The sequence below is a fragment of the Dermacentor andersoni genome, chromosome 1 (genome assembly GCF_023375885.2).
Source record: "Dermacentor andersoni chromosome 1, qqDerAnde1_hic_scaffold, whole genome shotgun sequence".
In the NCBI taxonomy this organism is placed as follows: domain Eukaryota; kingdom Metazoa; phylum Arthropoda; class Arachnida; order Ixodida; family Ixodidae; genus Dermacentor; species Dermacentor andersoni.
The window spans coordinates 295,822,648-295,850,292 of NC_092814.1; the positions used below are offsets into that span (position 1 = coordinate 295,822,648).

General features: G+C 47.7%; 1 protein-coding gene and 1 non-coding gene across 2 annotated transcripts in view; one reads left to right on the top strand and one right to left on the bottom strand.

Annotated features, from left to right (window-relative positions):
* The window catches only part of LOC126548600 (band 7 protein AGAP004871-like), a 499,956-nt gene that overhangs the window by 114,080 nt on the left and 358,231 nt on the right, over positions 1-27,645 (top strand). The gene's annotated exons all lie outside the window — the stretch shown is intronic.
* Positions 1,131-1,203, bottom strand: TRNAR-CCU (transfer RNA arginine (anticodon CCU)). Its single transcript has one exon. It is a non-coding gene; the product is annotated as a tRNA-Arg (tRNA).

The window sequence follows — 27,645 nt, forward strand, 5'->3', positions numbered from 1 at the left end:
CATTATACTGAGAGCTATCATTTGTCCGTTATAAATGCGTAAATGCTATTATATGTCTGACACTCGCGAGCTTTTTACAGCGATGCTGTATATGGCTAGCCGATTCGTCCATCCATCTGTCGCCTGTACGGCGAAAACTCCGGCGCAACCCCATGCGGGTTCACGAAAAAAAAAAAAAAAGAGAGAAAGAGAGGCGCGCGATTGGCTGCGCCAGTAGTGACGTCGTTACTTTCCGTCGCAGCCGAGCGGGGGCGCAGCAGTTTCTCCCCGGCTCCGACGTGGGTGGGCCACGCGTCATACGTACTCCCGAGGAGCAAGGCAGCGTTCGATCAGCAACGCCGCGAGCAGAACCGGGAACGAGCTCGTCTATACGCTGTGCCGATGCTGCAACCCGGGCACAAGAACAGGCTTGCGCAGCTGAGCGCAAGCAGCAATTGCGTACCAAGGATCTGGCAGCCCACCAAGCTGCCATTTAATGAACCGTCGGTATTAACCCAGTGATAAACACCGGGGCCGCACGTTTCAGCGTCGCTAGTTAACCATCTGTACGGAGTGCTTGGGTGGTGGTTCCCAAGTTCCAGCGTTCAAAATGTTAATTCCGTAGTTTTTATACAGCCAAATTAACCATCCAATTCATTGTCAATCCCACACTGTGGGTATACGCTCCACAACAACTCAGTTCAACAACAACAACAAGGATCGGTGAACAAGATGAGTGGTTCTTAGGTTCGAAGAAGCTAGAGTCTGCATCTGTGTTTGCGGGGAACATGGCTTGCTCTGCCGAAGGGGAACTACATCTAAATTTCGAAACAACCAGACAGATCAATAATTGACGGCGTTGTCTCACTGAAATGCCAATGCTGCTGAGTGTACCCTCTTAACAATATGCATGGCGACGTAGATGATAAATATTGTGAGCAAAAATGCGCTTTGAAAGCCGAGACTTCCTGGAGGAACACTAGATGAAAGCCGAAGACATGCATAAGGTTTATCAACGGCTTATCAATGAGAGATGGCATCTGCCCCGTATTACTGTGCTTTAGTCCCCTGACAATTATAAGTGGTACAAATGAAAACGTAAAAAACAAAAACGCAAAAATGAGAAGCATGAAAAAACACCAAAACAATTTCACCCCCGGCGGGACTCGAACCCGCAATCCTCGGTTTAGGAGACCGATGCCTTATCCATTAGGCCACGGGGGCGCTTTTTTTTACAGGGTAGCTCTTAGGCGCTCAATCCTGGGTTGAGGGTCGCGTTCCTCGGCTTAATCACGTGAACGCGCTCGTGCTCCTGCTCGAGCGTTCGTCGTCGTCTTTTTCGACAGCTGTCTCGTTGGCGCCCCTCGGCGTAACTGCGCGAACGCGCGCGTGCCACTGCTCGCGCGTTCGTCGTCGTCTTCTTCCACAGCTGGCTCCGCCGCCATCATATTGTTTCACATTACTATAACTAGAGGGAAATCTGGCGCTGCGATCGTTCAACCATCATGGGAATGATGGGAAGTACGGGCTACGGATTGGCAGTCTGTTGACTGGCAAACTAGTCTACAAGTACTTTTTGGCAGTTTTGGTTTCGCTCCAAGCGCAATTGCTATAACCTGCAGTGGGACAGTGCAACGCAAAGCTCTCTGCCTTTGTTCTGTTGCTCGAAGTGGCGATAGCGCGCTGGGCCAGCGGCTTGGGACGATGTTTGTGTCGCGGTATGGTGTCCAAGCCCTGACGAGAAAGCGACGGCATCGTAAACGTTGAAAGAACATGTTTTGACCGTTTGGACCTTGGTTTGTTAAGTGTGTTAGATTGGTGCTGTAGCGTTACGTGCTTTATTAAACTTCAGAATAGGGAAAAGAGGGTACTACTGATACAAGACATAGACAGTTGTGCTTCTAGTGGCTTGACAATAAAATTTTATTGAGGGCTTCATTATGGATTGCTCGTTTATGTACTCATTGAGATGCGTGTTTTAGGACTTTGAGAACACAAACTTACTTGTGGTAGGAAAGGTTGCTGTTTCCTGGCTATAGTCTAGTGTCGCAAAATGGGTAAGTGCAAAGCCACGCCATAACGCTTCGAAAGCGGTACGTCAATATAAAATATAATGAAGCATACTCGTAGGAGGCCTCAAGCGTCCTAGCTAGCACTGCAGCAGATGTGCTTAAATGTACTTGAAGACGTTCAGCAATCGTGACAGCCGACGCAACCTTTCGAAAGAGAGAGATTTCACAAGTGCCTGTCGTCTGCGAGAAAAGTCTCGCGTTTGCAGCGAGCAGGCGTCGTAGCAGACGACACTTGTAGCATTCCTCTCAAGGGCGCAACACTTTCTCACTATACAACATCGTTATTTCCATAAATACTTGATGAGTATGTTTATGTAAGTACATGTATGGTTGTTATTGCTGTTGTAAAAATAAATAATTATTCTCGGGCGCCTAATCGGGAAGAGAATCGCAGAAGAATGCATACCCTGGTGTGTCCTGGTGGCAAACCATAGTAAACCGCGCTCCAATCTCAAAGTCATACCAAGTTTATGTAACGTGTTGTGCATTATATAAGACACTGCAGAAATAAAATTAGATTTTGCGCGATAATATTCGAATATAGGTTAGTTTGCTGCGCCGCACGCAAATGCCACTAGTCTAAAGATCGAAGTCAATCCGAAGCCTGTACTTCCCATCATTCCCATGTAGGTTGAGGCAACGCTCATGAGAGCCCCCGTAGACACTAGCGCCACATTTCCCTCTAGGGTATTTATTTAGAAACTCTATGGCTGCCACTCATCATGCCAGCGTTCCTATACTGCCCGTCCCTCTGCGGAGGCTCTGACGGCACTGGCCCACTGCCAGTCGGCGCGGCGATTTCGGTCTCAAATTCATTTCCTCAGTATGTAGTGAAATGAAAATACGTATACAGCTGCGCTTAAATTTCGCATTAACAAGTACTGTAATCGTCGGACATTTTTATAGCAAAAATATCGGCCGATCCCGGCGGCTCTGCTCGACAAGGAGCAGTGGCTCGTACCTCCGTAAGGCAGAGGTTTCAAGCAGGCAGCAAAGTGAAGCGAACAGTGCAAACTTTCTCTGGAATCACGCATACAACATACAGATCAGCATACGTTTCAATAAAGAACACGCACAAAGCAATAATCAAAACCGCATAATTGCTGATAAGGCCCTCCTGATTACGCGAATTACGTAGTGCTACCCGCATACGTTTCCCTGTAAAGATTACTGTAGCGGAAGCTGCAGCGCCGACGGCAACTTGAGACGTAGGGAAAGACGTCCCTAGCCTTTCGTATATAAAACAACCAGCTTAGCAACTGATTTCAATGTTTTGGCAACCCGCCGTGGTTGCTCAGTGGCTATGGTGTTAGGCTGCTGAGCACAAGGTCGCGGGATCGAATCCCGGCCGCGCCGGCCGCATTTCGGTGGGGGCGATATGCGAGAACACCCGTGTATTTAGATTTAGGTGCGCGTTAAAGAACCCCAGGTGGTCGAAATTTCCGGAGTCCTCCACTACGGCGTGCCTCGTAATCAGACAGTGGTTTTGGCACGTAAAGCCCCATAATTTTTTAAAAATGTTTTGGCAGCAATGCTATGGGCGGTGGCGTGCGCACAAAATTAACATTTCTCCAATTACTACCATTAGTCTAAAGTAATAGAGCAATGCATAGAGCAATGCATACCGCCATTGGCAGTTGAAGTAGTAGTTTTCAGCAGCTTCGCAGTACATCCACTTTCGCAGGGCTGGGATGGCAAGTAATTTTTTTTTTGTCTCCAAGTCAATAAAGTATTAAATCAAAGTAAATAAAGTAAGTTTATAAAATGTAGGCGAGTCTGAAAGAACGTTACAATGGTCTTGCGAAACTGTATACAAGTTGAAAGTTCGTGTTTCTTTTTTGTTCTTTTTTTTTTGCGACCAATGGCCTGGAAACGAATTGTGAGGGGCTGTGCGGAGTAGAGAGCTTCGAATAATGCCCGCGCTCACAAGTTCCCGCATTTCTCCGCTGCTCTACAGGGGAGTCGAACCCGCGACCATGGATGCGCCCAGCGACGGCATCGCGACAGTCACTGGGCTGTACAGGGACGTCTTCGATCCTCAGTACCGCTAGATATTTATCGCACTCGTGTACGCGCACAGCTTCCGACTCTGCCGCTCGTCGCCCGGCCGCCGGAGCGGCGTGCGAGGAGGTGCCGGCCCAGATGCACGCTGATCGCCCGCCGCCGCGCGTCTCCGCGCAGTTGCGGCCGCGGCCTGAGCTTCTTGCAGAGACACGGCGGAGGTGCCGCGCTGGCGCCCCACCCTTCTCGACGGGGCAGCCGTGGCCGCCGGGGGTGATTCACGGTTATGGCCGGGGCTCAGACGGGAAGGGAGGGGGGGGAAGGATCTTTCTCATTAGGCAGACAACGTTTTGCCCCTTTTGTTGTACCCACCGTCGTGCCATTGGTTAGGAGACGGTGTACAGGGAGGGGGGTGGCTAATCTTTCTTCCTACTTACGCGCGTAGTATATCGCCGCGTAAGACGGCGCTGTGCTCTCTGCCGACTCGCAGGGGAAAAAAAAAGCGTTTTTGGTGCAACTCATGGGCGTGAGAACGCCAAGAAACAAGAAGAAATGAAATAGCTCGGACCGTAACGCGCAGCACGCGGGTGGTGGTGAATGCAATGAGGGAACAAACTGCATTTGGCGCGCCTTATACGCGATTTCGGCCTGCTCGTGCACTGAGCGAGATCACGCTAACTGGTCTTTACGCCCTCCGCGTGCCCGCTGTAAAGTGCCCGCCACTGTTGCTGCTTTTCTGCGGGGCGGGTCCAGAGGTCATGCTTGCCTTCCTTCCATTATCGGGGAACATAGTGCACTTTTACATTATGTTACTTTTCTTCTTGTGCTGCGGAGATAGTCACTCTCCTCCCCTCCATTTCTTTTTCATTACATTCTGGAAGAATGCGAGGGCTAAATGACGCTTCGCGCGGTAGTAATTGACTCCCTGCTTCATTCCCATTTTTTTTTATTTCTTCTTTGGGCTCCTTCCTTGAGGTAGTACATCCGCAGAAATTGCTACGCTCACATTCTGATAGCGCATCTTACCTCATTTGGGTCTCGCCAGAGTTCGAGAAAGATAATTATTTTTGGCGCGTGTCTCTTTAGTGAAAGCTATATTCGACTTCGGCCGAAACCCTCACCTGCATATAGCCAAGCCGAGCATCAATTAATCCGTAACGCATCGCGGACTCGGCACTCGGCAGTTGTTTTTGAAGACACTTTAGGAGACGATTCTGCTCGCCCCCGTATATAGGGATGAAAATAAAGCGCTCCGTCGGGTATATATAAAATTTTCTCGTAATATGCGCTAACAATTTTCGTGACACCCAACTGAAACTTTCCGTCTCGTTGTTAACGGCATCTTTTCGCGATTTCAGGAGAGCATTTACCAGAGAAAAAGCGGTCATTTGTCGAACTAGGGCGTGTTCTCCAAACTAAGGGCAAATCACGCTTATCGCTTTCAACATTATCGCACTCACTGCCATCACCTCTCTCAGCATTTCCTATGCGACCCTCTCGTACACTAATGGCACCCGTAATTAATATGGTTTGTATTTTGTTCCGTGCTGCACCCAGGTATTTGCTACGCACCGAGTGTCATGCTCAGAACTCCTCCTGTCCTGGCCGTACACGCTGCTGTGTATTGAGGCAGAATATCATCACCGTACAATTATTTGTATGTGTACTGTTTATTTTATTTGTTCTTGTAATGACTGAAAAACTCCAGGCTATAGCATCGCTGTTGGAAGCAATTCCATCAGAATAATGGCGATAAAGCACTCTCTTAGCACAGTGGGGTTTTGAAAAGCGCGCAAGTTCATATCAAAATGTTACAACGTTGCCGTTAACTTTTATTTAAGGTTGAAAGAGGACATACGATCGTCGGCACCGATTGGCAGGTTACCTGCGGGAGCCAAGCGCCATGTGACTTTTACAGGGTAACCTATAATTTGCCGCACGTGTTTTGTAAGCTTCAGCAGTGACGTGTAAACAGCAAAAAAAAAAAAAAAAAAAAAGAGACAGAAGGTAAATTTTCGGGTATTACGGGTCAAAGCCACAGTATGATTATGAGACACGCGTATAGTGCCGGGCTCTGGACAAATTTTGACCATCCGGGGTTCTTTAACGTGCACCCAATGCACCGTACAGAGGTGTTTTTGAATCCCCCCCTCCCACCCATTCCCCATAAGGATGTGGCCGCCGCGGCGGGGAACCGAGCCCGCGAATCTGTAAACTATCAGCGATAGTACATTTTCCCCCCGAGACCTAGACAGTGTTGCGATTCGGTGTCTGAGCAGCCATTACGGTTCTGTGGCTGGTGATGTGCCAAGTGCCGGGCGATCGAGAGATCCGGGGCGACGTCCAAGAGGTCAGAAAAATGGTTTATTTACAAATTTGCATGATGATCGTTGACACGTACGAGCACGAGCGCGCCCCTCACAACACTCAAGATCCGCTTTTTAAGCGCTTCTTTTTTCCCCTTTCTCTCGTCTGGGGAATTCACTGTTCCTCTTCTCGGCCAATCACAATCACCGAACCGTACGCAAATCCCCCCCCCCCCCCCCCCATCACGTCGCACCGTTCCGCCGGACTCCGCCTGCAATGTTGCGCAATCGCCGTCTCATACGAGGCAACCACGTGGCAAACTGGTCATTTGATGTCGACGTCGTTCCCATGGGAGTCTTCGACGTTGGTTCCTTTTATCAATTAGTGGGATATTTGTGACAGTCCGCTTGTCAAGTTCAGATTCAGGTAGAGTGGTCTTCACGCAAGTTATTGCTTCCACGGGAGGCGGCGGCTGTTGTCGCCTCGAAGTGAGCTTCTTTGTTTGCGCGTCGCAGTCTGTCTGGTCCAGTCCAATCCAGGCGGGCACTCGTCTCGCCCGTCAGCTCTGGGCGGGCGAACAGCCGAAGATGCGGAACATAAATGCTTGTCCGTTAGTCTCAGGGGACGCTGATTTAGTCGCCAGCTTCCTGGTTTTGAGAAACCGACGATGCAGCGCGAAGGACCTTTCATAGCTGCACGCTCGCCTGCAAAGCATTTGTCGTCGAGAAGGGATGCCAGGTACAACAGTGCTAAACGCCAATCATAACAACAGGAAGAGGACGCGTAGCTCTAAAGGTGCAGAAGGAAGGATAGCATGCATATGAGAATATAAGGAATGACGTGTTTTCATATTCATGTCCGACGAATGCAATGCATTTGTATTTATGGTTAGGTTTATTCATCGCACCACTCTCAAAAGTATTACTCTAACAGGCAAAAATAAAACAACGCCTAATATTTAAATAGATGTATAGCTTCAAATACATCATCAAGTTTATGGTTTTGAATATAGTGTCCACTTTATGTATAGTTGAATGTGGTATGAAAATCTCACGCGCGCAAGCTGGAGGTACAGTGTTGTACCACTCTCAAGGGTGAAGCCCACATAAGTGCACGTTTTTTCTCGATAAAAAGGGCCCAATAAGCACATTCGAACAAAATATCCTCATACAAGCTTACATTTACAAGGCGTGACACGGTGGTAGCGTTCTTTGAAGACTCTTAGACGTTTAGGTGGGCCTTCAACCGTCGGTAACGTTGGCACTATAACGTTGGCAAATGACACTATCGTACTTCCACAACCATTGTCGGGTGAATATCCGTTTGCTAACATTGTTGTCATGGGCTCGATAGCCATTTCGTTTACAAGTTCTTATTTTGTTTTTCGGCCACTAAGTGAAGAGGAGGGAGCGGGGGCGTACCTTTCTGATTCCTTTGCACATGCCTGCACTTTATAGCTTACAATGACGAACGTTACTGTAGTAACTGTAATTATATTGGGTGCCCCCCAATATATGAGATATCTGCATTCTTTTAGTAAACGTTAGCGTGAGACGATCGCACTTTTTCACCAATACAAGACGCATATGTATACGGTATATTACTAGATTAAACTTGATCAGTCTTCAAACTTCACCTTGTAGCGACGTAGAAACGTCCATATTTCCTGTTGCCTACCGGCGCCGCCCGACAAGTTCTATCGCGCTTGCCACCATGTACATAGCTGTTATAAGAGACGTCTTAGTGAATGGCTCCTGATAACTCTTTGGCCACCTGCGTTTTGGTATTTCGTCCTCGTTAGAGTGAGACCACTGCTGGCAGTACAAAAATTTCGACGGTACCCTCAGTGCGTAAGCAGTGTCCAGCTATTGATGCGGCGCATCGTGTATCATACCCTTCATTCAAGGTATACATTTCCAAAATTTTCTGTATATTCAGATTACTAGTTACATGTTACACGTAACTTGCATATGCAAGTTTCATGCTCAGCAAAAATAGCCAGTCACGGCACTGTAATTTCTCTTTGAAGCTTTCTGCATTGGAATCTCATTATGCGCACGTTCCCACAGTTTGCTGATTTAATAACATTGTCTGATATCAAAAATTTGACTTCCTAGTCATGAACGCGAGACCGTCTACCAACTTGTCACGCCCCAGCTCGGCTCATCTTGGACTACGCGACTAAGTACCTTTTGTGTCGCTACGGCCGTCATTCTTTTGATCTGATTCCTGATTGTCTCTGCGGTTGTGTTTAGGCTACAACCGCTGCTAGAGAAATACCTACGAAAATCTGCTCAACCACTGGTGTAACAGGCTAAAACGCTCCATGGCACCGATCAAACAGGCCGAGGCGTTGCGGTTGAGTCAGCCGCCTGAGTGTCGACACGCAAGCTTGCAGCACTCTTAATTCCTTTGGGGCATGTTCCGCAGTTACTTCGAAAAAGGGAGCTCACCTCGCTGTTGTATCGCTTCGTGTAACGTCATCTCTGCTCGGGTTAATTAAGCGAGGTGCCGGACACCGGATAGAGAAGCACAGCGTGGCAGATGCTATTGTACATTCTATCTCTGTCTGTCTGTCTGTCTGTCTGTCTGTCTGTCTGTCTGTCTGTCTGTCTGTCTGTCTGTCTGTCTGTCTGTCTGTCTGTCTGTCTGTCTGTCTGTCTGTCTGTCTGTCTGTCCGTCCGTCCGTGCGTCCGTGCGTCCGTGCGTCCGTGCGTCCGTCCTAGTGTAGCATGCCAGGCCGTTCATCAATCAGGCAAACATCCCCCGCTTTTCATTAAAGGTAGCATCTTTCCTACTAATACTAATATATTTCATGGCGATTGCAGACGATTGCATGGTGCCCCTGGTTGCGAACAACTCCTTGGAGTTAACTCTGACATCACCGATGGTGACGTTTTAGTTGTACCATCAGCCCGTTGCTTATCCAAAGGGATTGCTCTTGCACCCAGCCTTGTTCGCTTCACCAACGGCATGGCCACTTTGGCTGTACTCAACACAACCAATGAGCCAGTCCTGCTTTCTGAAGGCGCCGTTCTCATGCGCCTCTTGGACACTCAGCCTGTCTCTGTGCTTACCTCGACTACTGCTGTTTCACAACCACCCACAGCTATGGATCCGGTCCCTGCTTCTGATCTCGCTAGTACGATCAGCTCCGATCTAACGCCACAGCAGACGGGGGAGTTACTGGCGTTATTATCCAAGCATAAAGACTGCTTCGACACCACTCTCCTCTTCTGGGACAGACTTCTGCGACGGCTCACCGCATACACACAGATGGAACTACCATCGTGCGCGGGCGGCCATATCGCGTTTCTTCCGCTGAACGACAGATCCCAGATATTGGAGACCTTTTACGACGACCCCACTGCCGGTCACTTTGATTTCCATAAAACCTACGAGCGAATTCGCAGCCGCTTCTCTTGGCCTGGACTTGCAACCAGCGTAGCGAAATACGTGGCTTCCTGGTCACTCTGCCAACACCGCAAACGACTGACCTCACCTCCAGCTGGACTGCTCCAACCTGTCCCGTGTCCTGAAGCTCCTTTCGCAGTCATTGGCATCGACCTCTATGGACCGCTACCCTTAACCACTGACGGTAAACGATGGATCGTCACAGCTGTAGACCCCTTGACACGGTACGCTGAAACAGCCGCACTATCTTCGGGATCCGCAGAGGTGGTTGCAGCATTTTTCTTGGAAGCCATCCTTTTATGGCACGGAGCCCCACGTGTCCTTTTGAGTGACCGCGGCAGGATCTTTCTCTCTAAACTTCTCGACGATGTTCTCCGTGCGTGCAATACCATCCATAAAACGACTTCCAGCTACCACCCTCAAACTAATGGTATCACGGAGCGCTTTCATGATATGATATCTATGTACATCAACCCTGACCGCACCAATTGGGATGTCATTCTACCATTCGTCACTTTCGCATACAACACGGCCGTCCAACGCACTACGGGATACTCGCCCTTTTTCCTCGTGTATGGTCGCCAACCGCTCCCTATCCTCGATGCTTCTTTCTTCGGTGTCCCCGTGCCTTCATCCACATCAGTCTGTGAGCAGTTCGTTCCGCGCGTTGCCCAGTGTCGCCAACGTGCCCGCCTCAACACCGACGCCAGTCAACAAGACCGCAAAATTCGCTATGATGCATCTCACCATGTCGTTTCCTTCCGCCCTGGAGACGAAGTGTTACTGTGGACCCCAGTTCGCGCTCCTGGATTGTGCGAGAAATTTCAGTCCTGTTTTATCGGGCCCTACATTGTTCGGGAACAGACTTCGCCAGTTAACTATCGTGTCACTCCAGTTGTTTCGCCTTTGGACGGCCGCTGCCGTTCCACAGAGATTGTGCATGTTTCGCGTTCAAAACCTTTCATACGGCGTTTCCCGCCATAACCAGCGGCCAGGTTGGCCGCTTCCACGCGCGGGGGAAATTGTGTGAGCATTATATTACTCCTTCATCTTCTTCATCTGCATATATTCATCATCATGGCCAGCGTCATTGTCTTCAGGGCGCGACCGGCGCAAAAAACCGTTGAGGCTTAACAGCTGTCTCGCAATATGTTCACTCCTGTTTGAGTTTGCGTGGGCGCTCCTGGCGCACTATTGGTGTCTGTGCCTTTGACCCTGTTCAAGCAGCTTGAGCAAACGGCCAGCACGGCAAGCTACAAGCACGCTCATCTTCGCCTGCCCTGTACTTGGTATGTGCGCTTTACAATAGAACACGACACCCTCAATTTTGGTTCACCTACCACCTTTTCGTCCCTCTAGGTCTAATTTACATAGATATGCTTATTTAATGAACCTGTCTTATATAAACTGACTGACTGACTGACTGACTGACTGACTGACTGACTGACTGACTGACTGACTGACTGATAGATAGATAGATAGATAGATAGATAGATAGATAGATAGATAGATAGATAGATAGATAGATAGATAGATAGATAGATAGATAGATAGATAGATAGTATGATAGATAGATAGATAGATAGATAGATAGATAGATAGATAGTATGATAGATAGATAGATAGATAGATAGATAGATAGATAGATAGATAGATAGATAGATAGATAGATAGATAGATAGATAGATAGATAGATAGATAGATAGATAGATAGATAGATAGATAGATAGATAGATACTTCAAGCACTCCACATAGAGAAGAGGCCCGAAAAATCGCAAAAGAAATATGTGTATTTCATCAAAATGAAAAGGTACTAGCTACAGTGCCCAGCGATTGAAAGGTGCCATTCGGAGTGCATGTCGGTAGCCGCCTTTGGTGCCACCGGTGAACGGTGGCTGATTGCTGTGCGACCAAATGCGTCACAAGTGTTCTCGCTTTCATCGCATACCACGATGCATCAGCTCGATGTCCCCAGCGCCCACGGTCGGCGCTAGAAGCGCCGGCAGCCACAACCTTTGAGCATTCTGTTGCAATCGCTGAGGCCCACGCCCTCTTCTTAGTCTCGGAGGCAACGCTTACCGGAATCCTTTCGTTTTCGCCATAAAATTGTGTGTTAGGAATTAGTTTTACCGCGTTATGTCTCCTACCCTAAGTTAGTCTGGGAGGACTCGCGACAGCCAGCCGAGTCCCATCACAGATGTGCGCGTCGTTTGTTTCACTATATGATAAGTGATCGCTTTTCGTCTGCCAGGGAACCCCTTAAGAATCGCGCAGTCAGCGACCGAGCCGGCACCTGCACACATATGTTCCCATATTATGCTCAGTCGCGTCGCGTGCGAGTATCTTAGCTATTACGTTCGTTTTACCGCAGCTCACGGGGCAAACTATCCGCGCGGCTAAACGCACCTGCCGTCAGTCCCTGTTTCTCCAGAGCTCGAAGAGAAACGGGTTCGACGCGCGCACGCTTGAAAAGCAAACGAGCGAAGGAGACTCGGATGAATTTTGACAGAACAGCAGCATCAAATATACGCGCACGGCTCAATTCTTTATCTTCTTCCGTGGCGTCCACCGCTTGCCCTGACCAGCCATATATATATATCCCTTGCCCTTGACGAAAGAAAGCAAGGGGCTATGAAACCTGCGGTCGATATTTCTCGTGCTTCAATGCAGAGGTAATTTAAGAAAGAAGGGGTCGAGCGCAAGGCCGGAAAAAAAGAAATGCCACTAGTGCAGAACGAGGCCATTTTCCGCAGGAGTGACCATGAAAAAAAAAGGGAGTCTTCCATCTAGTGGAGCGCACATAGACATGACTAGATGCCTAGCTCTCTTCGCAGCGCTTAGAGGTTAGGCACGGTGAAAAGTCGCTGCCGCGGAAAGGACGGGAGAAAAAATCTCCGTTCGTCACATCGCGAGCAAAAATGGCGCGGGAAACGGGAACGACCCCGGGGCCATCTGTGAGTCCGCGCGTCCACGGACGTGGGTGCAAAGGTAAACGCGCGGCCATCAAAAGGAGACGGGCGTTACAGTCAGCACAGGGAGCGAAGACAAAATGAAATACAGTGAATGACCGGGGACGCTTGAGAAGGGTAACATAAAAAAAAATATTTTAAAAAGAAGAGAGACGTCGAGGTTAGAGAGAGCGCACCATCTATGGGGTCAAAAATGCTTTGTCGATCGTAAAAGGAAGAGGCACTCGGCGTCCTGATGGATCGAGTTTTCGCTAGTGGGGCCATGGAGGGACGCAGGGAAGAAACGGTGCGTCGGGTAGGAAATGGGGTGCGGAAGAAATCTCTTGCACACGAGAAGAGCGTTAGCGCCTCGACCCGAGCTTGCCCCTTGGGTTTGTACATAGATGCGCGTAGCATGACGGTATACTGTAGGAATTAGACAGAGATGGAAAAAGGAGGTGAACGAGGTGGGTGGACGTTTTGAGGATGGAGCCTGACGATGGTGAGCAGATACTGGAAGGTTTATAATATACGCATAATATACCTTTATAATATGCGTATAATCGACCAAAGTTCTCCTTTTGGGCGTCTATGTTTGGGCTGCGCATGCTTGAAGGTGACTGTTGCGATGGCTACGGCTTTTTCGTTTAATATCTCGAACGTTATCACCGGGTTCCTTCCCACTCTGGCATTTCAAAAGTCAAGAATTTTCCACAGCTATCATTCTAGTACTTACTTAAACGTGTTTTCGCCTACATGTGGCAGAACCAGCAATTTTGGTTTTTGTTATTGTTCAAATAGAAGAGGCCGCTCCATTTCTGCCTTACCCCATAGAAGAGCACGATATTTAAAGAATGGTCATTTGTAAATTGCCTACTGACGTAAAGAAGCACTCGTTCTTGCTTCAGACAAAGGTGGCCATCGAAGGACGTCCTCGACAAGTAAAACTTTTTTCTTTGAATATGTCTATGCGTAAGAGTCGTTAGCATTATTAGCGCTTTCACAGCAACGCTTCAAAAAGCACCAAGAAACGATCGAGGGCGTGAGCACAGGAATTAACTGAAAGTGGGAGGAAAGACATAACCTTAAAGAAATTATGGCAAGTAATATTCAACCTTGAAAACAGCGAACGCGTACGTTTCATGCCACGCTCCGTGTGTCTCACGCAGGTTAAATGAACGAAGCAGCTGAACCAAACCTAGCCGTCTACCCTTTAAAATTAGCAACTATCCATTGGACAAAGCACTGCGTGCAAAGTGCTGAGTCAATTAAAATGTGAAATAAAAGGAAGCACTCAGAATCAACTTGTTTATGCATACGCTGCAAGGACGTAACTACACCAGAAAGAGGACTCCAGTGTCTCGAGCGAGAAAGAGAGAGAGAGGAGGAGGAAAATAAAAGCGCTTTGGCGGCGTTCCAGTCGCACTTGCCGGGACATTGCCGGCATCGTTTCAGCGCAACACCACGCACGCACACGGGTTGGTCGCCGTACCCGCACTGCGGAGACAGCACGTTGAAGCGGCACGCCAAGCACGCACGCATACGCACTAGGGAACACGAGGACTCAGACGTGCGCGCACATGCATGTAACAGCGCACGTGTGCATGCACTCGCCGCGTCTTCTCGCGGGCAACTTCGATCGCCGACTGAATGATTGCAGCCGTAATCGAGTCCCGAGACCACAGGCCGCGTTGCAACGCTCAGCGCAAGGCTTAGCGCGAAGCCTGCAGTCTTTCGCAAACAAGGGGAGAGCGCTGGTTCGCGGTGCAAGGCTGCGCGAGCGAAGGCTGCATGCCAGGCGCGCTCGGTCGCTTAGCGCGGCAGCCGCCTCCCGATTTCGGCCAGCGCCGAGGAGCGTATCCGCCTGGCTGCGGCGAAGCAATTGTGTGCATTGCTGTGAGCGAGTGCGTGGATTTTGCTCGTTGCAGCACCCCATTAGACATCGGCGTCGGCAAGAGCTGCAGCTTAAACCACCGTGGTATATTGAGATCAGCGGCTTAGCTTAGCTTAGCGCTGCTAAGCTTGAGGTCGCTGTCTTAATCCTGGCCGCGGCGGTCGCGTTCCGATGCGGGCGGAATGCAAAAAACGCTCGTATATCATGTCCCGTTGGCTGCACGTCAAAGAACCCCAGGTGGTCAAAAGTGATCCGGTGTCTCCCACTGCGGTGCGCCTCATAAATAGATCGTGGCTTTGTCACGTTACACCCTATGACTTTAACTACATCACTACACTACATCCTACATCCAAGCAGAAGCATGGTGGATGAGGGTTGATCGGCCCGCGCAAGCACGCAAATGACGACGCATGGCAAGGGCTATGGTGTTACGAACATATTAAGAAAAAAAAATGCTGACAGCCAGTTCAGCCTACGTTAAAGCAGATGAAGGCAAAAGCCAGCGCGCTCACGAGACATTAATTAAATTCCTTGACATTCTCATTCGAATGCCTTGTTACCTGCTATTGTTTTACCCAACCAGATGGTGTGTTCGATTACTTTAATTATCTATATCCTAATTAAATGTGCCTTAATTAACTTCGCCTTAACACCAAGGGTCGGGGGTTCGACCATCAATGGCGGCACCATCAATTCGGTGCCCTTTGAATTTTGGTCCCACCAAAGATCGAAGGTTCGACTCCCACCATAGGTAGTGGGTTCGAATGCCTTAATTAATTTTGCCTTAATTAACACCAATGGTCGCAGGTGCGACTCTCAACATAGGTCGTTGGTTCGAGTGCCTTAATTATCTATATCTTAATTAACTGCGCTAATTTGCCTTCGTCTTAATTAGCACCACTGGTCGTGGGCTCGACCAGCAATCGTGGCACGATCAATTTTGGTGCCATTGAATTTTGTTCCCACGAATTTTGTTCCCACGAACTCACGAAATCTCGTGAGTTCAAATGCTTTAATTAACTTTGGCTTAATTAGCGTCGCTAAATTACTTCGTCTTAATTAACACCAAAGGTCGTGGGTTCGACCATCAATGTTGGCACCATCACTTTTGGTGCCATTGAATTTGGCCCCACCAAAGGTCGTGAGTTTGAGTGTTGTAATTAATTTTGCATTAATTAACCCCAAAGGTCGTAGGTTTGACTTCCACCACTTGTCTTGTGTTCGACCAGCAATGGCGGCCCCATCAATTTTGGCGCCACCAATGGTTGAGGGTTCGATTGCCACCAAAGGTCGTGGGTTCGAGTGCCTTAAATAACTTCGGCTTAATTAACTTCACTAAATTAACTTCGTCTTAATTAACACCGAAGGTCGTGGGTTCGACCATCAATGGTGGCACCATCACTTTTGGTGCCATTAAATTTGGTCCCACCAAAGGTCAAGGGTAGGAATGCCTTAATTAACTTTGACCTAATTAACACCGCAGGTCGTGGGTTCGGCTCCCATCAATGGTCATGAGTGGCACTATCGATTTTGGTGCCCTTGGTTCGTTAGATTTTCGATTTTTCGATAACTTCGGACAACAGATTTTTCGACCCATTAGCTAGTTAAGGCGTTAATATCCGCGGGCGACTGCATTATTTAGAAATAAAGTAATCCTAAAAGGCAGGCCTACACACTGGTTGTATACCTACCAAGGACCTTAACTATATCTTTTCTTTCCGTTGGAACTTGGCGCGGTTAAGTAAAGTTGTTTACAAGCATATTAATCTGCTTTAATTTAGACCCGAACATAGATACTGGAAAACTCACTGGGCGTTACTTTAATAACTTTTCTGTCGAATATGGAAAACATAGAAAAGAAAGTAACAGAACACTTTACCGAAAAGATAATCGGTAGCACTTTTGAGACTTTTCAGCGTCACCAACAGATGGGGTTAGCTCACTTATTGTACTACAAGCAGGTTAGCCAGACATAGTATTAGATATCGGAGCACTCATTTTGTTTCGGTTCAAGCAGAATGGTCGTAGCAAAGACAATATCGTATGATAACATGATATAGAGCTCAACAAGCGTAAATGCCGTTGCTGTGTGTCATAGGCTACTTTTTCTTATAGCAGCGCCTGAGTACGCACGTCCTGGAGAAAGTGCGTTATTTGCAGTATTGTGTTGACATGCTGTCTTGAGAAATTTGTGCTGTAAGGGAATAACGATAAAATTGTGACTTTTAGTCACAAATGGTAGACTTGGCTTCTGGGGGACTACCGGAGGGTTTCCGTCCCATAGCATGCCTTCAATTAACGGCCGACACTCGGCATATCGAGCGTTTTCTCATCGGTAGATGTCCGAGAGAATTCTTAATTGTGGCTACCGTTGTCTCCAAAATGTATAGCGAGAGGCCATAATTAACTAAATTGCATGGAGGTCGGCGTCAAGTAGAATCCTCGATCCCTCTGATCGGCGCCAGGAGAAGGGTGAAATCGATGTACAGAGGTTTCCTTTAAGAAAAAGTAGGGGGGGAGGGGAGTATGAAGGAGGGCGAATGATAGGGCGTTGGAGCACCAGATGAGCTGGAATTAATTCGTGACTATGCAGCGCGCAAGAAATACAGACATGAAAAGTTAGAAATACACAAGCACTGAAAACATAGCAGTATTGCCTCATTCTCCTCAGGCAAAAACCCGTTGCCGATGGATTCAGCTACCGCCTGCCGCTAAGGTGTGCATATAGTGCAATCAAAGAATAGACAGCCCACTGCTTCTGGGAGCTCACACAGACCTTACACAATGCAGGCACAGATACGGTGAGCAGATGCGCGCTGTATATATGGTCCTGAAGCTGCGCGAGATAATGTTTGAAACCTCACAGTGGTCGTTTTCTTTTCCAGTTGTTTATACAAAGCAAAAAGCTAGCGATACGGACCCAGCACCTCTTAAGTTTCTCAAGAAGCGCACGAGCTGCAGACCTTGGAAGAGTTCAGTCGCAGAGAATCCTGCTCAGCAGCTATGTTTTCCTTCGAACGCACTACTTCATAGCGCACATCTTATTAACTAGTAGTGAGTAGATATGTTCGTGGTCTTTCCGGTGAAAATATCGTAATCAGGTGAACTTTGAACCGTTTCTAGGCTAGTCGAGATCCTATACAGTGTGTTCGCTGCCTTACCATAGCGCATGTAGTTGCAGCGATAAACAATTACATACAATGTAGTCAGGCGACTAAGGGAGAGTCCACTACATATCAGAGGGCAATGTGCACCTGAGACCCGCGTTCCGGGACTCAAGGGAGTCCGGTCTTTTCCTTAGATCCGCAGCACCCATCCCCGCCGCCGGTGCATTGGTGGTGTGTATTGCGGCAAGATATCCGCATTAGTGAGAGTGAACCATGCGACCTCGATTAAGACGTCGTATTTTTCTCCAAGGAAGGAATTGTGAGTTTGAGAAAGAAAAGAAAAACTTTCTGAAAATTTGTTGTCAACTTTTACTGTAGGGTTGTGGACTACACTGCGCAAATGCCGAGGGGTAGATACGACAAAACCAATTTGTCCACGCTGTACGGAACTAGCGGGCCCCTTCAGGAACGCAAAAGAGCTACCGGCAGCTAATGCGAGCTGACGCCTCGGGCGGACCTGGATCCCCCTCCATTATGCTGAGAGAATGCGCGGCTCTGTATAGGGCACAGCTTGCGCACCCGTTGGTCTCCCAGTGGCCGTGTGGATGCCTCGAGCTGTGTACGTAGGTCGCTGCGAATGCATTTGCATATGCATTGCAGAACTGCTGTCCGCACCAACTGCTATTTAGCGAACACTGGAACTGGAACAAGAGAGGGACAGTGTTCGATTTCCGAGGTGTCTTTCAGGCTGCGCTATTTGCTCGATCGTAGCGGAATGTAGATGCCTGGGCAATCCACTGTCCCCTTTTGCTGGAATGCCTATATAGTGTTCTCACGCGGTATTTCAGGTTTGTTGTACTGCTTTTTGTGTGTGTATGCGTGTTTCTTGCGTTTTGACAAGAATCTTGCAGGGTGGTGGAGAACTACATAGTGCAATACGATAGGAGAAGCTTCGTTCATTCCTTGGTCTTCTCTCTCTCTTTCCATGTGTAGGAAGCTAACTGGATGCATAGGTCTGCATGACTTCTTTGCCATTCTCCTTGTTTCCATTCTCTCTCTCTCTCTCTCTCTCTCTCTCTCTCTCTCTCTCTCTCTCTCTCTCTCTCTCTCTCATTTTTTCGAAATATTGGATTTTGGGCCAAAGACAATCCACGAGTCACGTGGTATTGTAGAACGTGCCTTGAAAAGCGTGGTGCGATTGTGTGGCATTCAGCTTTGAGCCTCTGAGATGAAAAACATCATTGTTCGGAAAAAAAGAATGCTAGGTCGTGAAGAGCAGGCTGACGTGGAAACAGAACGCAACGGACGAGACCAACATATTTGAGTGAGCACGAACGTAGAGTTCCATACAATTACAAGAGGGAACTGTGGCGCTAGTGTCTACTGGAGCTGCAAGCAGGGCAGTTCAGCCAGCATGCGAATGATGGGTAGTACACGAATTTGGCTAAACTTCGTCCTTAAATGGATTGATGACTTTCCAAAGCAATCATTTTTAAGAAAGCACTGTGCTATAAATAATTAAATCAACATTATTAAAATTAACCGATGGCAGGTTTCGAACTCAAGACCAGAAGCACAGAAGCCCGATCATGAAACTATTACGCCATGGACGCATAGACGAGCGGAACCAGTGCAATTAGCAGCGATTCTGTGTGCTTGCAGAGTCTTATTACATTCGGCATTAAGAAAATTATACATGACTGTGAACTTTAGGCTAACATAAGCCCCGATAAAGCATAATATGCGAAGCCACAAGGACGTCCGAAGCCCAAAGTACCATGATCAGACAAATTCATTTACTACCCATCATTTACACGGTGAATGAACGATCACAGCACCGGAGTTCCCTCTATAATAATTGTCGGAAACTCCGTGCGCAGGAATCTTTCAATGGCAGTCATGCGCGGGAGAATCGTGCATGTGCTCCCTGCAGCTTATTCGGCGCAGCCACCATTTGCTCAGTGTCTATATCCTTCTTGCAGCGGTAGCGTAGAGGTAGAACACCCGCCTCGCGTGCAAGAGGTCCGTGGTTCAAATCCTGGTGCCGGCAATTTTCCACCGGATTAAAAAAAAAAGAAAACAAAAAAGAAATCCGCGTGTTGATAAAATTGCACAAACAGGCCTGGAGTGTGGCCTGATCCCGGTGACCAGAACCGGTAACGCACTCCCTCACCAGAGCAGGATTGGCCACCCTGGTGCAGTACTTGGCCACAACCTCCTATATGAACACAACAGTCAAACCCCGGCCCTCAGTCCCCAGCAGCTGCGAAGCAACTGACCACGGCGGCGGTCAGACCTGCGACGCTGCAGAGGGTGCTAAGAATCACTGGCTCCGGACAGGCCGCCATTGGAATATGAACCTGGCAACGTTTAACGCTAGAACGTTATCTAGTGAGGCGAGTCTAGCAGTGCTATTGGAGGAATTAGAGGGCAGTAAATGGGATATAATAGGGCTCAGTGAAGTTAGGAGGCCAAAAGAAGCATATACAGTGCTAAAAAGCGGGCACGTCCTGTGCTACCGGGGCCTAGCGGAAAGAAGAGAACTAGGAGTCGGATTCCTGATTAATAGGAATATAGCTGGTAACATACAGGAATTCTATAGCATTAACGAGAGGGTGGCAGGTCTTGTTGTTACACTTAATAAGAGGTACAAAATGAAGATTGTACAGGTCTACGCCCCTACATCCAGTCATGATGACCAGGAAGTCGAAAGCTTCTATGAAGACGTGGAATCGGCGATGAGTAGAGTGAAAACCAAATACACTATACTAATGGGCGACTTTAATGCCAAGGTAGGCAAGAAGCAGGCTGGAGACAAGGCAGTGGGGGAATATGGCATAGGCACTAGGAATAGCAGGGGGGAGTTATTAGTGGAGTTTGCGGAACAGAATAATATGAGGATAATGAATACTTTCTTCCGCAAGCGGGATAGCCGAAAGTGGACGTGGAGGAGCCCGAACGGCGAGACTAGAAATGAAATAGACCTCATACTCTGTGCTAACCCTGGCATCATACAAGATGTGGACGTGCTCGGCAAGGTGCGCTGCAGTGAAGAACTCGAATTAGCCTAGACCTGAGGAGGGAACGGAAGAAACTGGTACATAAGAAGCCGATCAATGAGTTAGCGGTAAGAGGGAAAATAGAGGAATTCCAGATCAGGCTACAGAACAGGTATTCGGCTTTAACTCAGGAAGAGGACCTTAGTGTTGAAGCAATGAACGACAATCTTGTGGGCATCATTAAGAAGTGTGCAATGGAAGTCGGTGGTAACTCGGTTAGGCAGGATACCAGTAAACTATCGCAGGAGACGAAAGATCTGATCAAGAAACGCCAATGTATGCAAGCCTCTAACCCTACAGCTAGAATAGAACTGGCAGAACTTTCGAAGTTAATCAACATGCGTAAGACAGCTGACATAAGGAAGTATAATATGGATAGAATTGAACATGCTCTCAGGAACGGCGGAAGCCTAAAAACAGTGAAGAAGAAACTAGGAATTGGCAAGAATCAGATGTATGCGTTAAGAGACAAAGCCGGCAATATCATTACTAATATGGATGAGATAGTTCAAGTGGCTGAGGAGTTCTATAGAGATTTATACAGTACCAGTGGCACCCACGACGATAATGGAAGAGAAAATAGTCTAGAGGAATTCGAAGTCCCAAAGGTAACGCCGGAAGAAGTAAAGAAAGCCTTGGGAGATATGCAAAGGGGGAAGGCAGCTGGGGAGGATCAGGTAACAGCAGATTTGTTGAAGGATGGTGGGCAGATTGTTCTAGAGAAACTGGCCACCCTGTATACGCAATTCCTCATGATTTCGAGCGTACCGGAATCTTGGAAGAACGCTAGCATAATCCTAATCCATTAGAAAGGGGACGCCAAGGACTTGAAAAATTATAGACCGATCAGCTTACTGTCTGTTACCTACAATGTATTTACTAAGGTAATCGCAAATAGAATCAGAAACACTTTAGACTTCTGTAAACCAAAGGAACAATCAGGATTCCGTAAAGGCTACTCAACAATAGACCATAGTCACACTATCAATTAGGTGATTGAAAAATGTGCGGAATATAACCAACCCTTATATATAGCTTTCATTAATTACGAGAAAGCGTTTGATTAAGTCGAAACCTCTGCAGTCATGGAGGCATTACGGAATCAGGGTGTAGATGAGCCGTATGTAAAAATAATGAAGGATATCTGTAGCGGCTCCACAGCCACCGTAGTCCTCCATAAGGAAAGCAACGAAATCTCAATAAAGAAAGAAATAATCAGAAGAATAAGAATGGGTTGGTGTGTGTGTGGCAGGTATTCTCAGATCATGAACAGCAGGTTTCCATTATCCCTCAAGAGAAATGTGTATAACAGCTGTGTCTTACCAGTACTCACGTATACGGGGCAGAAACCTGGAGCCTTACGAAAAGGGTTCTACTTAAATTGAGGACGACGCAACGAGCTATGGGAAGAAGAATGATAAATGGGCATGGGCAGGACATGCAATGAGGAGGGAAGATAACCGATGGTCATTAAGGGTTACGGATTGGATTCGAAGGGAAGGGAAGCGTAGCAGGGGGTGGCAGAAAGTTAGGTGGGCGGATGAGATTAAGAAGTTTGCAGGGACGACATGGCCACAATTAGTACAAGCCCGGGGTAGTTGTAGAAGTATGGGAGAGGTCTTTGCCCTGCAGTGGGTGTAACCAGGCTGATGATGATGATGATGATGATGATGATGATGCTGAAGAAGTAGCATCTACGACCCGCACCGCGCACACCGATGCATCCAAACGGTCTGCGCACGCCGGAAGCGTAACGCAGAACGCTGCCCACACTCCACTGCAAAGCCGATGGAGCGGAGCGTGAGGTGGCATCTGCTTGGTTTCTTTTCCCTCGTTACAGCCAAGCCGACAGCGCGCCACTGGCGTCTATCGCGCCTGTGAGTGACGCGCTTGTAAACAAAAAAAAAAAAAAAATGAGCGATATCACTACAGTCCTACAGTCGCCCGCCGCCATCCGAGTGCGGGAAATATTTGAGCGGAGCGGAGCGTAAGTGACGCTCCGTTAGAAATATCTATTGTCTCTGAGCCTCCTCGAACACTGCGTTGCCACGGTGGTTTGTCCTAAAACTTGCGACAGTCCCTAGACGGCGTGACCGCGTGACGTAATGGCGAGATGAAACCTTTTTTTTTTTTTGGCTTTCCGTTCGTGCGCTCAATCTTCATCCGTCTCTTTCTTCTTCTCTATACCGAAAATGAACTGAAGTGCCCGCAGCCTGGCCCGAGTATATAAGCTCGCTGTGATGGCATCGCGTGCGGCGCATGTCGGGCTCCGTATGCATATACCGCGGCTCGCGGCTTGTCGTGGCTACGAGTATCCCGAATTTTTTTTTCTCTTAGTGTTGTTAAGCAGGTCTATGCACGGACACGCGAGCGTGTCTCCCCACGGGCATGACAAATGACTCGCTTCCGACTCAGCACAACTGCGGGCTCCGCTATCGCAAACTCTCGAAAGTTCGTGACACGCAGGGTGAGGGCGCGCGAGTTGTGGACCACTAACTGCCCTTTTTTGTTGTTGTTGTTTTTGTTAACCTCTCTCTCTATATCTCTCGTCGCTATGTGCATATAAATGCATCTTACGGGTCCGTGTCGCACGAAGTAAAGAAAGCATGAGAGTGAATGAAAAGACTGTTGTTTCAAAAAATTTTGAAAGAGAAAGAAAGAGAAGGCTTGAATGATCACCTCGAGGTTATCGTCGCAAATTCTAGGCTCGCTTCAACGGCGACAGCCAGCATGTAAAGAAAGTTTCGGGACGCTCATTTCTAAGCAACAAAAGGTTTATTTAACCACCGGACTTTTTCTGCCTTTATGGACGAGTGTTGCGCACAGCTAACATACCGGTAAAATTTTTTCTTGCCGACTTTCAGTATTGAGCACAAAGTTTCTAGCTAAATGTCTTTGGCCAACACTGAATGACCGGCAGGACGTGTCATTTGTTGGTGTGGAGCAGGAACACAGGACGAGGAAGAAGAGGTTTGGCACGTCAGTGACTTTCTTTTGAAAGCACGGTTAGATCCGTTTAATCTTCTGTATTAATTCACCCGATAGTAGGTATATATGAGCCTCTCTTAGAAGCAAACGAACAAACAAGCACAGTCAGAGGAGACAGACCAATGTCTGATCTCCGGCTGCAGTTGTGTCACAAACGCGATGTAAAGCAAAGGAAATGTACGCCTGCGGTTCACATATGATGAGAGCTGCCTGTACAAATTCCAAAATGAAGCCTTAGGTGGCTTGTGGTGAAGCCAAGTTCCAGTTTTCTGCTTGGCTTTTTCCCCCTAATGTTGAAAAAGCTTTGGCAAAATAATTTTCCTTTTCGTTGATTATGCTTATTCTCGATGTGTTTTGCGCCTCCAGATGGAATATGAACAGTGCTTCCGGGTATTTATATGCGTCGTCTATAAAGGGTCAACGATCCTTTTCACGCTCCCGAGTTAAGCGTGTTTGCGCGGGCTGCAGTGTTTCGCATGCTGCACTCGGCTGTCTAATGCAGAATGGAATAACATCAACATTAACGAGAGATCGCTGCGCACGAGAAATAACGTTATTGACAAAATGAACGTAAACAACGAGCATTGAGGTGGTATCTGAAACGACGACTTTAGGTCTTGTCTTATAGTGGGACGACTCGGGGCTCCTCGCACGTTTCGAGTTCTATTTCGTCTGCTCACTTTTATGTTTATGCTGGTTTCTAAACAGGCCGTTCATTTTCATCGGCAATTGCTGTCCATAACAGAATTAAACAAACCTAACGCGTGGTGGCAGTTCCTTGTTGCACGAAATTGTGCGTTTCTTTTTCTTCTTGCTATATACTGCTGTTGTGTGTTGTAGTCCGGTTATATATATATATATATATATATATATATATATATATATATATATATATATATATATATATATATATATATATATGTTAAATCAGTTTTCCAGTGCGACATTGCCATTTCTGAAAAAACTTCAGGCACGCTCACCCGCAACGATTTATATATGTATTTTATGTTTTTTGTCCGTGTTGACTTTAACCGTTGGCACATGATCACAGAGAGACCCGAATATCTTACCGACTTTTTCTTTTCCACCCCAATGTAAATCTCGTTGTCACCGTGCCGCGAATCCATCCACTGTGAAATGGGTTATTTGGGGCCATGTTTAATACTGGTTAGTAGAGAGGCAACCACTTCAACTCATAGCCGCCCCTTCGGATTTGGGACATTCAAGAACAATGATCCTTGTGGCGACAAAATAATGCCGCATTTGGTGGTATTCGTTCACACAAGCTGTGGCTCACAAGATGTGACATCTACTCGAAAGAACGTTTCTATATCAATACACCTTTTACTGAAGTACTATCATCGCGTATCGGTGGCGGCGGTTTATATTTATTAGTTCTTAATTCCGCTGATGTTTCTGCAAGGTCTTCAGGCTGTGCCGAATTTCATACTCGGGCGATAAAAAAAGTTCACGCATGCAGTCGAGTAGTTCGTAGCAGTCCCACTTGCATCAAATGACCGGCATGCCAGTCGGCGTTTACTTTTGCGGCATCCTACAGTGTGTAGGTGTTCGGTCCGCAGCTGCCGGTTACAAGCTAGCGCTCGCTGTACCGACATGGCCCATTCATCCTGACGTACAATGGAAACATTATGTTGGCTCGAACAAAAGAGTGATGTTTCGTACAGCTTAGGAAATTCATACACAAAAATTTTCAACTTCGTAATGCAGTCATGGCGTGATGTAAGTTGGCAAGACCGCAACATTATTTCAGTGAACCTGGGATAGGAGTAGCATTCGTCCTCGAGATATGGCGCTCGTGTATGTTTGCGAGCTAATGCGTTAATTACGAGACACATGGGTAACGAAACTATGAAACAAGGCTTCTTAGGCGGACTAACTAACTAACTAACTAACTAACTAACTAACTAACTAACTAACTAACTAACTAACTAACTAACTAACTAACTAACTAACTAACTAACTAACTAACTAACTAACTAACTAACTAACTCACAATGTAACTAACCAATTCAGGAAATATATAAATAAATCACAATGTAACTAACCAATTCATAAATATATAAATAAATAAATACTGAGAACCATAACGGACATTTGTATATATGCCGCAACAACTCCGGCGAGTATTTCCGTTACTTACACCTTCTGTTACAACTCCTTCGTGATAGTGCGTGAACCGTCAAATCCTTCTTCGAGAACTTTATTCTGGTGGTCAACTAACAAACAGTAAATAAAAAGAAAAGGTTGCGAGACAGAAATGCCCAGGAGCACGCCGGTGGCGAGAATAAAAAATTAACAAAGGCTCCTGCAGCGCGAAGAAAAATTACATCACCCGAAAAGTCATCAGTTTATTGCGCGCGGCGCTTTGTTCTCGATCCTTCCGCAATCTCTATAGGCCGGAAAAGAAGAAAGAAAGAAAAGAGGAGGAGACGCTGCTTCTTCCCCAGTCCTGTCTTTGTGGTCGCAACTCGTTCCTTTGACAAAGTGCGACAGCTCAAATCGCGTCCGCATCTTCTCTCCCGCGTTTTCTCGTCTCTTCACAAGCGGCACCCTCGTTTCGTTCTCCTTCGCCACTGGAGAGAAAGCGCCAGCGAGATAACGCTATCATAGCGTTCCCCTACACCGATTCCCGCCCCCCCTCCCAACTTTCCTCCGCCTACTCCTCTTTCGTATCTATACATTAAAGTTATAGTCCGCTTTTCGCTGGGGCGTAGCCTTGTTTCTATGCGCGCTGAGAAATAAATTGTGGTAAAGGAAACAAGAGCACCAGCACATAGCACGCCCTGGCCCTGGTGATGGCGTCGGCGGCGTCGGCGGCGTGCGAGCGAGCATTGCTCCGGAATCGAGAACTTGTCCTTTCTCTTTAGTTTCTTTCTCCCCCTCTTTTTTTCTGTCCATCTTTATCTGTGTTTATTGGCTTTCCGCGCACTCTGAATTTCGCAACGGCGTCGTTACGGCCAAAACGCTTGAGACGCCGAGGGAGAGGGCCCGCACACTCACGCGGGACGGCGTGGCAAAAAGGACAGCTTCGAAAGTGAAAGCACCGGCGTCGTGGGGAAAACGGCGGCAACTCGAGCTCTCGCTCGTCGCAGCCCCGCCGTTCGAGAAACGTTCTCTTTAGGGTGAAAACGGACGAGCTCAGCTGTAGGGTACAGGACGGTGAGCAGAAGAACTAAAGACATCTTATTCGCGCGCCTTTCTCCCTTCGGAAGATCCGCGCGCTGCTATAGGGACTGACAGGGGGGGGGGGGGGGGGGGGGGTAGTGAAGAATGTGGCGTTGCGAGGAGGAACTTCCACTGGGAGGGATAGCGCGCCTGGTGCAGTTTAATTAGTCTGACCGAACGTGCCGTGCCTAGGGTTTGCCAATGAGTCGATGGCGGCTCACTCCAGAGTTTCGGGTTTCCGACGCCAGAACGCCAGCAGAGCGTAGGTAAGCGCCAGCGCTTATATTCTAACTCGAGTTCGCAAACTCTTTGAAGGGAGCAGCTCATAAAGGCGGCACGGGCGAGTGGCAAACACACGCACGGAGCGCCCCTTCTTTTCTTCTTTTCTTTCTCACCTTCAGGGCCCGTATTCGCACACAAACACAGAAAAATAAAAGTTCTTACGCTAGTTCTTACGTAGAAGTATACGCGAAGCAATTGTGACCACAACGCCTTCGTTAATGATATTTTCGCTATCGCATGGCAGGCGCCTGCTCCTACGAATAAATTTAGCGTCTTTCTTGTTTTCTTTTTTTACACTGAAAATTGTATCCTGCAAATTCATGGATTTTTGCGACGTCTTTTTTTAAGTAACTTGCTGTTATACAATTCGCAATTGACCTTTCGATAATTCCGGTGCTTGGTTTTCA